Consider the following 10,049-nt stretch of genomic DNA (forward strand, 5'->3'; position numbering starts at 1 on the left):
AGCATTATATGTATTTCTAAGTATGAATGATTACAATCTGACCAATAGTTAGGATACATAATAAAGTTACTCTTTAAAAAATGTTGACAATTTATACCAAAATGTCCCAAAACAGTGTTCAAGAAGAAATTACCGAAATCTGTACCATATTAGTTTTTGTATACTTAAAGTAAATACACATTTTTGATAATTAACACAAATATGAATTGTTTTGTTGACAATATTAAAAACATTGCAGGGTGCTGTTAATACTTAATGATCTGATTTTAGTTAAATGTCCCCTACGGGGTGATCCGTACACCTCCACCTCACACAAGGTCAGATACTCCTTCCTCCCTGGAATGACCATATTGACATATCAACCCTCCATGCCGTTACACTGGAAGGTGCTTGAATTGCCACCTGGGATAGAGGAGATCACAGCACACCTGCAGGATAAAACAGAAACAAACTACTATAGCAACTTCTGATAGCAATTTCTGCTCAATTCTAAATGGATATTGTTTGAACTGCAGATGGGTGCTTTAAATTCCCAGAGATAGGGGCTAAATAACGAAGCAGACACCCCGACACTGTTTTGGTAAAAAACTGAGGGATGAGGCAGGATTAATTTAACTTCTTTCAAATTCGTAGGCAGAGCTATGGATGCAAGGACTGACTAACCATGTCACGTCCTGACCAGTAAAGGGGCTGTTTGTTATTGTAGTTTGGTCAGGGCGTGGCAGGGGGTGTTTGTTTAGGGTGTTTCGGGGTTGTTTGGGTTATGTTCTATGTTAGTGTATTTCTATGTTATTTCTAGTTGGTCTATTTCTATGTAGTGTTTACTGGGTTGACCTTCAATTGGAGGCAGCTGCTTCTCGTTGCCTCTGATTGAAGGTCCTATTTATAGGGGTGTTTGTTCTATGGGGGTTTGTGGGTAGTTATTTTCTGGTTTAGTGTTTGTTGCACCTGACGGGACTGTTTGGAGTCGTTTGTTTTGTATACGTGTTTATTTTGTTTTACTTCTTCAAATAAAAAAAGAAGATGACTATACATTTTCCCGCTGCGTTTTGGTCCACTCCTTACGACAATCGTGACAAACCATGATATCAAAATGATAGTTTTAAAAATGTTTTGAGACCTTACAGTGTTTGTTTACATCTACATTGTTTACAAACATTGGAGCAAAACAAGTTTATATTTTGGGTTCTGATGACAGTTGAACTAAAAGCTCATGAGGTATTTATGAGTGATATACTTCAAGAATCAATGGTTATAAATTGTTAATTTAAAAATGTATGTACCAATTGCAGATTGCCCATTTAAGATACCCATTAAGTAAATTAGGCAGGATAAATGAAGTAATATGGTTATAGCTCCACACATTACCCAACTTGGGGTTCCTGAGTGGCGCAGCGGTCTAAGGCATTGCATCTCAGTGCTTGAGGCATCACTACAGACACTCTGGGTCAAATCCAGGATGTATCACAACCCTGCTGTGATTGGGAGTTCCATAGGACGGCGCACAACTGGCCCAGTGTCGTCCGGCTTTGGCCGGTGTAGTCCGTCATGGTAAAATACGAATTTGTTCTTAACTGATTTGCCTAGTTAAAAGTTAAATAAAAAAATATATAAACAAGTAATGACAAAGCAAAAACAGGTTTTTAGAAATGTTTGCAAATGTAATAAAAAACAGAAATACCTTATTTACATAAGTATTCGGACCCTTTGCCATGAGACTCGAGAAGAATGGGAGAAACTACCCAAATACAAGTGTGCCAAGCTTGTTGTGTGATTACATTTTTTATTTAAATGTGATTACATTTAACCTTTATTTAACTAGGCAAGTCATACCCATGAAGACTCAAGGCTGTAATTGCTGCCAAAGGTGCTCCAACAAAGTACTGAGTAAAGGGTCTGAATACTTATCTAAATGTGATATCTGTTTTTTATTTATAATAAATACATTTCTAAAAACCTGATTTTGCTTTGTCATTATGGGGTATAGTGTGTAGTAGATCGATGAGGGGGGAAAACTATTTAATCAATTTTAGAATAAGGCTGTAACCTAACAAAATGTGGAAAAAGTAAAGGGGTCTGAATACTTTCCGAAGGCACAGTATATATGAAATATATGAATATAAGTTCTGACCGGTTGGGGCAAGGTAGCCATAAACCTCCACTTCACAGAGTGTCAGAAGTCTTTTCTCTCCTGGTAGAACCACAGTCACATAACGTCCTATGAAGCCTGGGTCAAAGGCCAAGTTAGTAGTACTGTCGGCTTGAAGAGAGGCAATTGTGTCAGCACTGGAGACAGAAATGGGTTTTTACTGACCTCTGTCAAGATACTGCATCACATGCTATTTAACTTTTTTTTAACTAAATTAACAACGTACATATGCTGATATCTACAACTGGTCTGGTGGTAACCTGTGAGTGGGGTTAAGCTTTTCACTAGCATTGCTTGATTCTCTGTCCGGCCTGCATGGGTTTTTTTATGCACAGAATGTATACTGTTCTCACTAATTTAACTTTACAAGTATATAAATAGTAGCAACACATTGTACATCTTTTTGTTTTTACATCTTGTCTCACAGAGGATTTGGAATGCAATCGTCTACAGAATTACCAATGCGGATCTCCATCCCCGTTGATCCTCTCAGGAACAGCATCCCCTCTGTTGGTGACGGTGATGGAGGTGACTATGTAGGTATCAAGCAGGTCCACTCTCCACCAGGGGTTAGTCTCAGAGTCAGTGGCAGTAAGTCAAAATTTGCATTGTGATTCCCATCAATGTCATTATAGGCATGACCAAAAGCTGCCCACGGATTCTCAATAAGGCTTGACTGGGTAGCTTTTCCATGCAAAGCAAGGTTTTCTGCAGGAGGGTATAATTGTTTGTTATTTGTGTGTGATACGGATTGTTTATGTTACCTGTGTGTCATAAATTAAACAAGACAAGAGAACTGATACCACTTTTACTGTTTAACTATAGGCCTTTTCCTGTCAATATGAGGGGCATCATATGGATAACAACAAGAGGAAGTGTTTACTTGGAACAATGGCACCAGTAGGCGTTCCTAGAAGAGCCAGCAAGAGGAAGAACATGGCCTGTCTCATCATCCTGGAGGGGAGGCAGAGAAAGTCAGTAGAGAGTTTATGGTAGGAAGAGTGCAGCCACAGTATACAGACGCAGCACTCAATTCCATCAAAACAACACAAGGTTGTAATAAGTAAAACAGCGTTGTGTCATAAGATTTCATAAAGGTGTTATGTACAAATGGGCTTTTCTGATTCAGAAAAACAGGAGAATGTGCAATGTTTACTGTGTGAAAAAAAATCACAAAAATAAATTATTACACGTATAGTATTTGGCAGCAAAGGATGCATTATCACTATGGTTGTGGTGAGGATTTCTTTATTAATATAATGAAAAATAAGTCAGAATATCACATTGGCAGTATATACATGCAAAATAACATAAAGGCAAAAACAGAATAGTGGAAAAAGAGACTTCAGTGATGATGTCTCAGCTAGAACATTTAGAACAATTCAAAAGGTGACGTATTAATAATGTAAAATCCTCTTACCTTCACCGCTGATGTTGATGTAGGTAAAGATTAGCCCAACTGGATTGGACAGAGGTATTTATACACCAGTCACCAAGTCAATGAACTTGTCATATTTGCTGTTTTCTACATGTAAAACGTACCAAACGTGGTTTTAACTTTTACTGCAATGGGCTAAATCAGGGTCACGTAGAGTGTTTCCTGGTAGTCACAAAGGTACTTTGAAACAAAAGTATACACCTCACACACATGGTTATGGGTTTAAGAAAGAAAACACCTGTACAATGTCAGATATAGAGTTGAAATGTATAAAATGTTGAGTTTACATTCCAATATTACACTTCACAGAAGACTGAAATACAAAAAAAAATATCTGTTTGACATAGAAACACAGCATTTATCATTAAAAAAAGTATTATTTATGAAATTATAAAAAATATTAATAACATTCCTCCCATAAGGCCAAACGAGGTTGATTTGGTCATTTGACTGCTGGAAATAGTTTTTATTATTCATTGAGTAATCATTTGGTAATCATGACCAATAATTGAGATAAATAATTAAAACATGATTCCAATTTATGGAGATATACAGACCCTTTAACTAATGATCAGGGCACGGTTTCCCAAAAACATCTTAAGGCTTAAAGTTCATGGTTAGAATCTTTTGGATGAGCATCGTTAAATATCCAAGCTGTTTCCCCAAACCATCATTATTAACGCTGCACTTGAAAACACTCATAATCTAACTCCTGCCTCAGACCACTTTATACAAAGAAGATCTCTGCTAAACATAGAATCACATGGTTTATATGCCTCTCTGTGATTGACAAACAGGGACGGATTAATTCAGGGACTTACCGATAGCATTTTATTTTTATTAAGGAAAATATAACCTGTATATATTATACATTTTTTCACTGCAATCACCAACCACAGGAAGACTCTCCATGAGTGTAGACCGCCTGCTGCTGCTTAGCAGATGGGGAGAGGAGGTAGGGGGCCCATGTGGGTAACTGAGGGACACTGCCTTGATTGGGTAACTGATGAATAAAAATAAGAAAATAAACTGTATAATAAATAAATGTGACTGGTCAATTGTGTGAGTGGGGCTGGGCCCAAGCTGTATTATTATTATCATTATTATTATTATTATTATTATTATTATTATTTCTTTTTTATACAACCACAGGTGCCTGCTCTCAATGTTCAAAATACACCAGAAAGCATAATTTTGCCACAGGATCAATAGTTTATTTAAAAAAATAACTGGATTAAGTTTTATAAAAAGCATTTACAGGTATCTTAAGGAAACACCAACATAAAGTGTTTAAAAGGGTGTTGGGCCACCATGAGCTGCCAGAACAGCTTCAATGCGCCATGGCATAGATTCTACAAGTGGACCTAAACCATGCCAGGAAAATGCACCCCACACCATAACATATACCTTGTATCCCTTGTCTATGCATAGTCACTTTAACTATACATTCATGTACATATTACCTCAATTCGCCCGACTAACCGGTGCCCCTGCACATTGACTCTGCAACGGTACCACCTGTATATAGCCTCGCTACTGTTATTTTTCACTGTCATTTTACAGTTTTCTTTACTTATATTGTTTGCCTAATACCTATTTTTTTTACTTAAAAACTTCACTGTTGGTTAGAGCTTGTAAGTAAGCATTTCACTGTAAGGTCTACACCTGTTGTATTCGGTGCACGAGACAAATAAACTTTGACTTGATCTGTCTGTAGAAATGAGTTATTCTCAACAAATCCCAATTTGAAGTAGATCATCTTGAGATGTGCTCTTCATGGCAATAGCCTATCAGCCATCGCCATGAGTAGCCTATAGCCTTATTAGCACAGGATTAGTTTTACTGGGGGAGGTAGTGTCATAGCCACAGGAAGTAGGGATGCTGAGGGTGCTACAAAAGTAGTTCACTAGGCCTTTACTAGCCCTGTATTAGAGGACCGATTTAGCCATCTGTTGAGCAGAAGATTACTTTTTTCAGATTAAACGAAGTGCTGCACATAGCCTATATATGAAGGGCTTACATGTACACTATTTATACAAAAGTATGTGGACACCCCTTAAAATTTGTGGATTTGGCTATTTCAGCCAAACCAGCTGCTGACAGATTCACTGTTAAAACTTTAAGAATTATCATTCACAATTGACAGTGAGAAATGTGAAGGGAGAGTGACCACAAAAATGTGTGAGTAAAGTAGAGGTAAAGAAACACATGCGCAGAATGTGATATGGATCTTTAGCTCTGGACAAGCTGGGGCGGATACCTTCAGATCCGCAACGTTGGCCTTACAATTAAAGAGAAAATAGTACACAGAAGTGAAGCGTTCTAACAAATTGTGAAAACAAATTGATTATGTGTTGAAACTTGATTACTAAAACAGTGACGATTGAAAACCATGCCTTATAAAAATACATGTTGAGAGCTGTCCTTTTTGTTCTCTGCCTCTGCTTCTCTCTGCATGCTTAAGGCAGACCTTGAGCCCGTGACTTTTTTTCTTTCCACCTGGTGACATAATCTTTGAGATAAATAACTGAAACATTATTCCAATTTATGGAGCTATACAGACGACAGTATAATTGAATAATCAGGATATAGATTGCTATGGAAGGGAATAACAGGACACATCCTCACATGTTACATGTATGTTACGTGTTACAGAGTAGCTGTTAACACTGCTACACATGGAATCTCAAGGGCATGTACAGGAACCAGGCAACATATTGTATGTCTCAGTGGAAGTCGGTGCCGTTTAAGATGAGGGAGGACGTGTATTTTTTTATGAGCATGGCCGTATTTCTGTTACAGCATATTGGATGACTGTCATTCATATTCTAGTCACCCAGCTCAATGTAACATTGATAGGTTTAGGCGACTACATGATACAACATTTTCCCATATACCCATCATGATGTTGCTGCAACCTAGCCTATGAATGAAAGTTTGTGCACAGGTCCAGAGAAAAATGTGAGTAATCAAGGTGACAGACAGTGACACATTCAATACCGCCTTGCACACGCTTGCCTACCAAATTCAGATATGTTTATCCCCGTTCCGTTTGCTTCAGTTTAAGAGATGTTTTTAAAAGAATCGGCGGTCAAAAGTTTGGACACATCTACTCATTCCAGGGGTTTTCTTTATTTTTACTATTTTCTATATTGTATAATAATAGAGAAGAAATCAAAACTATGAAATAACACATATGTAATCGTGTAGTAACCAAAAAAGTGTAAACAAATCAAAGTAGCCAACCTTTGCCTTGATGGCAGCTTTGCACACTCTTGGCATTCTCTCAACCAGCTTCATGAAGTAGTCACCTGGAATGCATTTCAATTAACAGATGTGCCTTCTTAAAAGTTAATTTGTGGAATTTCTTTCCTTCTTAATGCATTTGTGTTGTGACAAGGTAGGGTTGGTATAAAGAAGATAGCCCTATTTGGTAAAATACCAAGTCCATATTATGCCAAGAACAGCTCAAATAAGCAAAGAGAAATGACAGTCCATCATTACTTTAAGACATGAAGGTCAGTCAATGTGGAAAATTTCAAGAACTTTGAATGTTTCTTCAAGTGCAGTCACAAAAAGCATCAAGCACTATGATGAAACTGTCTCTCATGAGGACCGCCACAGGAAAGCAAGACCCAGAGTTACCTCTGCTGCAGAGGATAAGTTCATTAGAGTTACCAGCCTCAGAAATTGCAGCCCAATGAAACGCTTCACAGAGTTCAAGTAACAGACACATTTTAACATCAACTGTTCAGAGGAGACTGCGTGTATCAGGCCTTCATGGTCGAATTGCTGCAAAGAAACCACTACTAAAGGACACCAATAAGAAGAAGGGACTTGCTTGGGCCAAGAAATACGAGCAATGGACATTAGACCGGTGGAAATCTGTCCTTTGGTCTGATGAGTGCACATTTTAGATTTTTGGTTCCAAACACCGTGTCTTTGTGAGACGCAGAGTAGGTGAACCGATGATCTCCGCATGTGCGGTTCCCACTGTGAAGCATGGAGGAGGTGGTATGGGGGTGCTTTGCTGGTGACACTGTCTGTGATTTATTTAGAATTCAAGGCACACTTAACCAGCATGGCTACCACAGCATTCTGCAGCGATACGCAATCCCATCAGTGGGACTATCATTTGTTTTTCAACAGGACAATGACCCAAAACACACCACCAGGCTGTGTAAGGGCTATTTGACCAAGAAGGCGAGTGATGGTGCTGCGATCAGATGACCTGGACTCCACAATCACCTGACCTCAACCCAATTGAGATGATTTGGGATGAGTTGGACCGCAGAGTGAAGGAAAAGCATGTGGGAACTCCTTCAAGACTGTTGGAAAAGCATTCCTCATGAAGCTGGTTGAGAAAATGCCAAGAGTATGCAAAGCTGTCAACAAGGCAAAGGGTGGCTACTTTCAAGAACCAAATATAAATATATTTATATATATTTAATATTTGTTTAACACTTTCTTTTGGTTACTACATGATTCCATATGTGTTATTTCATAGTTGTGATGTCTTCACTATTATTCTACAATGTAGAAAATACAAATAAAGAAAAACCTTTGAATGAGTAAGTGTGTCCAAACTTTTGACTGGTACTGTATATCTTTTTTGATGTTGTATTTTACCCCTTTTCCTCCCCAATTTCGATCTTGTCTCATCACTTCATCTCCCCAACGGGCTCGGGAGGTGAAGGTCGAGTCATGCATCCTCCAAAACATGACCCACCAAAACCGCACTTCATAACACCCTCCCACTTAACCTGGTCGCCAGCCGCACCTGAAGACAGAGGTCAGCCTGCAGGAGCCCGGCCCACCACAAGGAGTTTCTAGAGCTCGATGAGCCAAACCCTCCCCTAACCCAGACGACACTGGGCCAATTGTGTGACTCCCGATCATGGCTGGTTGTGATACAGCCTGGGATCGAACCAGGGTCTGTAGTGACGCTTCTAGCACTGCGATGCAGTGCCTTGGACTGCTGCACCCCTCGGGAGCTCGACAGTTCACTTTCATAGCAGCCACATACAAACAGCATGATCACTTTGCTCGTTTTATAATTCCTTATCGCATCTACGCTCTCTCCTCTTCTCACCTTTTCCATTCGCTTGTGGACTTTAGTGCACAACACATCAGCTGTCTGTGACCAGGCAAAAAAAAATCCAAGCCATATCGTAACCGCTTACCGCTACAGCCTACATCGTTGTCACCATATTAGCTAATGTCATAGTCAACATAGCTAATAGAACTAACTGTTATGTATGGTACGACGTGCTGTACGTCATACTGTACGTTGTTATGGTTTACGACAGTGTGCTGCCTTATGGATGAATGGGTTGTCAGGATGAGTGGCACATGTCATTAAACGACAGAGTGATGTACAATGTGAAACCGTGCAGACGTGCGTTCTTCTACAGCTAGGCTAGATATAACATTGGCGACGAAGATGGCTGAATTCAGTTTACCACCGCCGGCACCATTCCTCGCCGTGCCTGGCGAACCTCCAGTCCCGTGGAATAACTGGCTTGATAGCTTTAACACTTATATCGAAGCTATGGACTTTTCTACAATCTCCGACAAGCGGAGGACAGCACTGCTCCGTCACTGCCTCGGTACAGAGGGACAAAGGATTTTCAGAGCGCTTGGATCGGCTCCTACATTCACTGCTGCAGTCAGCCTCCTACTGAACCACTTCGCCGGGAAAGAGCGAGTGCTCCTCCGACGCTACCGGCTATGGAAGAGACACCAACGGCCGGGTGAGTCCATTCAAAGCTACGTGGCTAATCTGAGGGATTTGGCTAGCTCTTGTAACTATGGGACACTTCAGGACGAGATCATCAGGGATCAGTTGATAGAGGGGACGTTATGTGAAAAGACAAGGGAGAAACTGATTTTGGAATCGGATCATTTACAACTAGATGGAGCTATTAAAATAGCACTCCAGGTTGAAGCGGCGTTGGAATGCTCTACTATGCTAACAGACAGACCTGCAGCATACACTCGGCCCCCAGCCATTCTCACACAGCAGCTTCAGCCCGAGCAGGCGCACTACAACGATCACGCGCTGTGCATGGCCTCCCACGTTGATAGCTGCATGGACACAGACACCGGCATGCCCGTGCAGCAGGCACACAGACAAACGAACAGAAGTAGCTGTGGCAACTGCGGGGCTAGCTCTCACAATTCAAGGGCTTCAAACTGCCCAGCCCGTGGGAAAATATGCAAGAACTGTTCAAAATACAATCACTTTGCAAAAGTGTGTCGTTCTGCCCCAGCTACTAGCTCCACCCAGCACAGGCCCTTAGTTTCATCTCACTCTCAACATGAACGCACAGAAATTCGAACTGTCTCCACCAACCATGTGTCATTCAGGACATGCACTGTGCAGCTGGGTGAGGTGGGTTTGCCTTTGCTGCTGGATACTGGCGCTGCGGTGTCATTGCTCAACCTTGCCACTTACTACAA

General features: G+C 40.4%; 1 pseudogene; it reads right to left on the bottom strand.

Moving 5' to 3' along the window:
- Positions 1 to 358: 358 nt before the first annotated feature.
- LOC123737021 (fucolectin-like) lies at positions 359 to 9,698 on the bottom strand (annotated as a pseudogene).
- Between the last annotated feature and the right edge of the window lie 351 nt (positions 9,699 to 10,049).

The sequence above is a fragment of the Salmo salar genome, chromosome ssa02, assembly GCF_905237065.1.
Source record: "Salmo salar chromosome ssa02, Ssal_v3.1, whole genome shotgun sequence".
NCBI classification, from domain to species: Eukaryota; Metazoa; Chordata; class Actinopteri; order Salmoniformes; family Salmonidae; genus Salmo; species Salmo salar.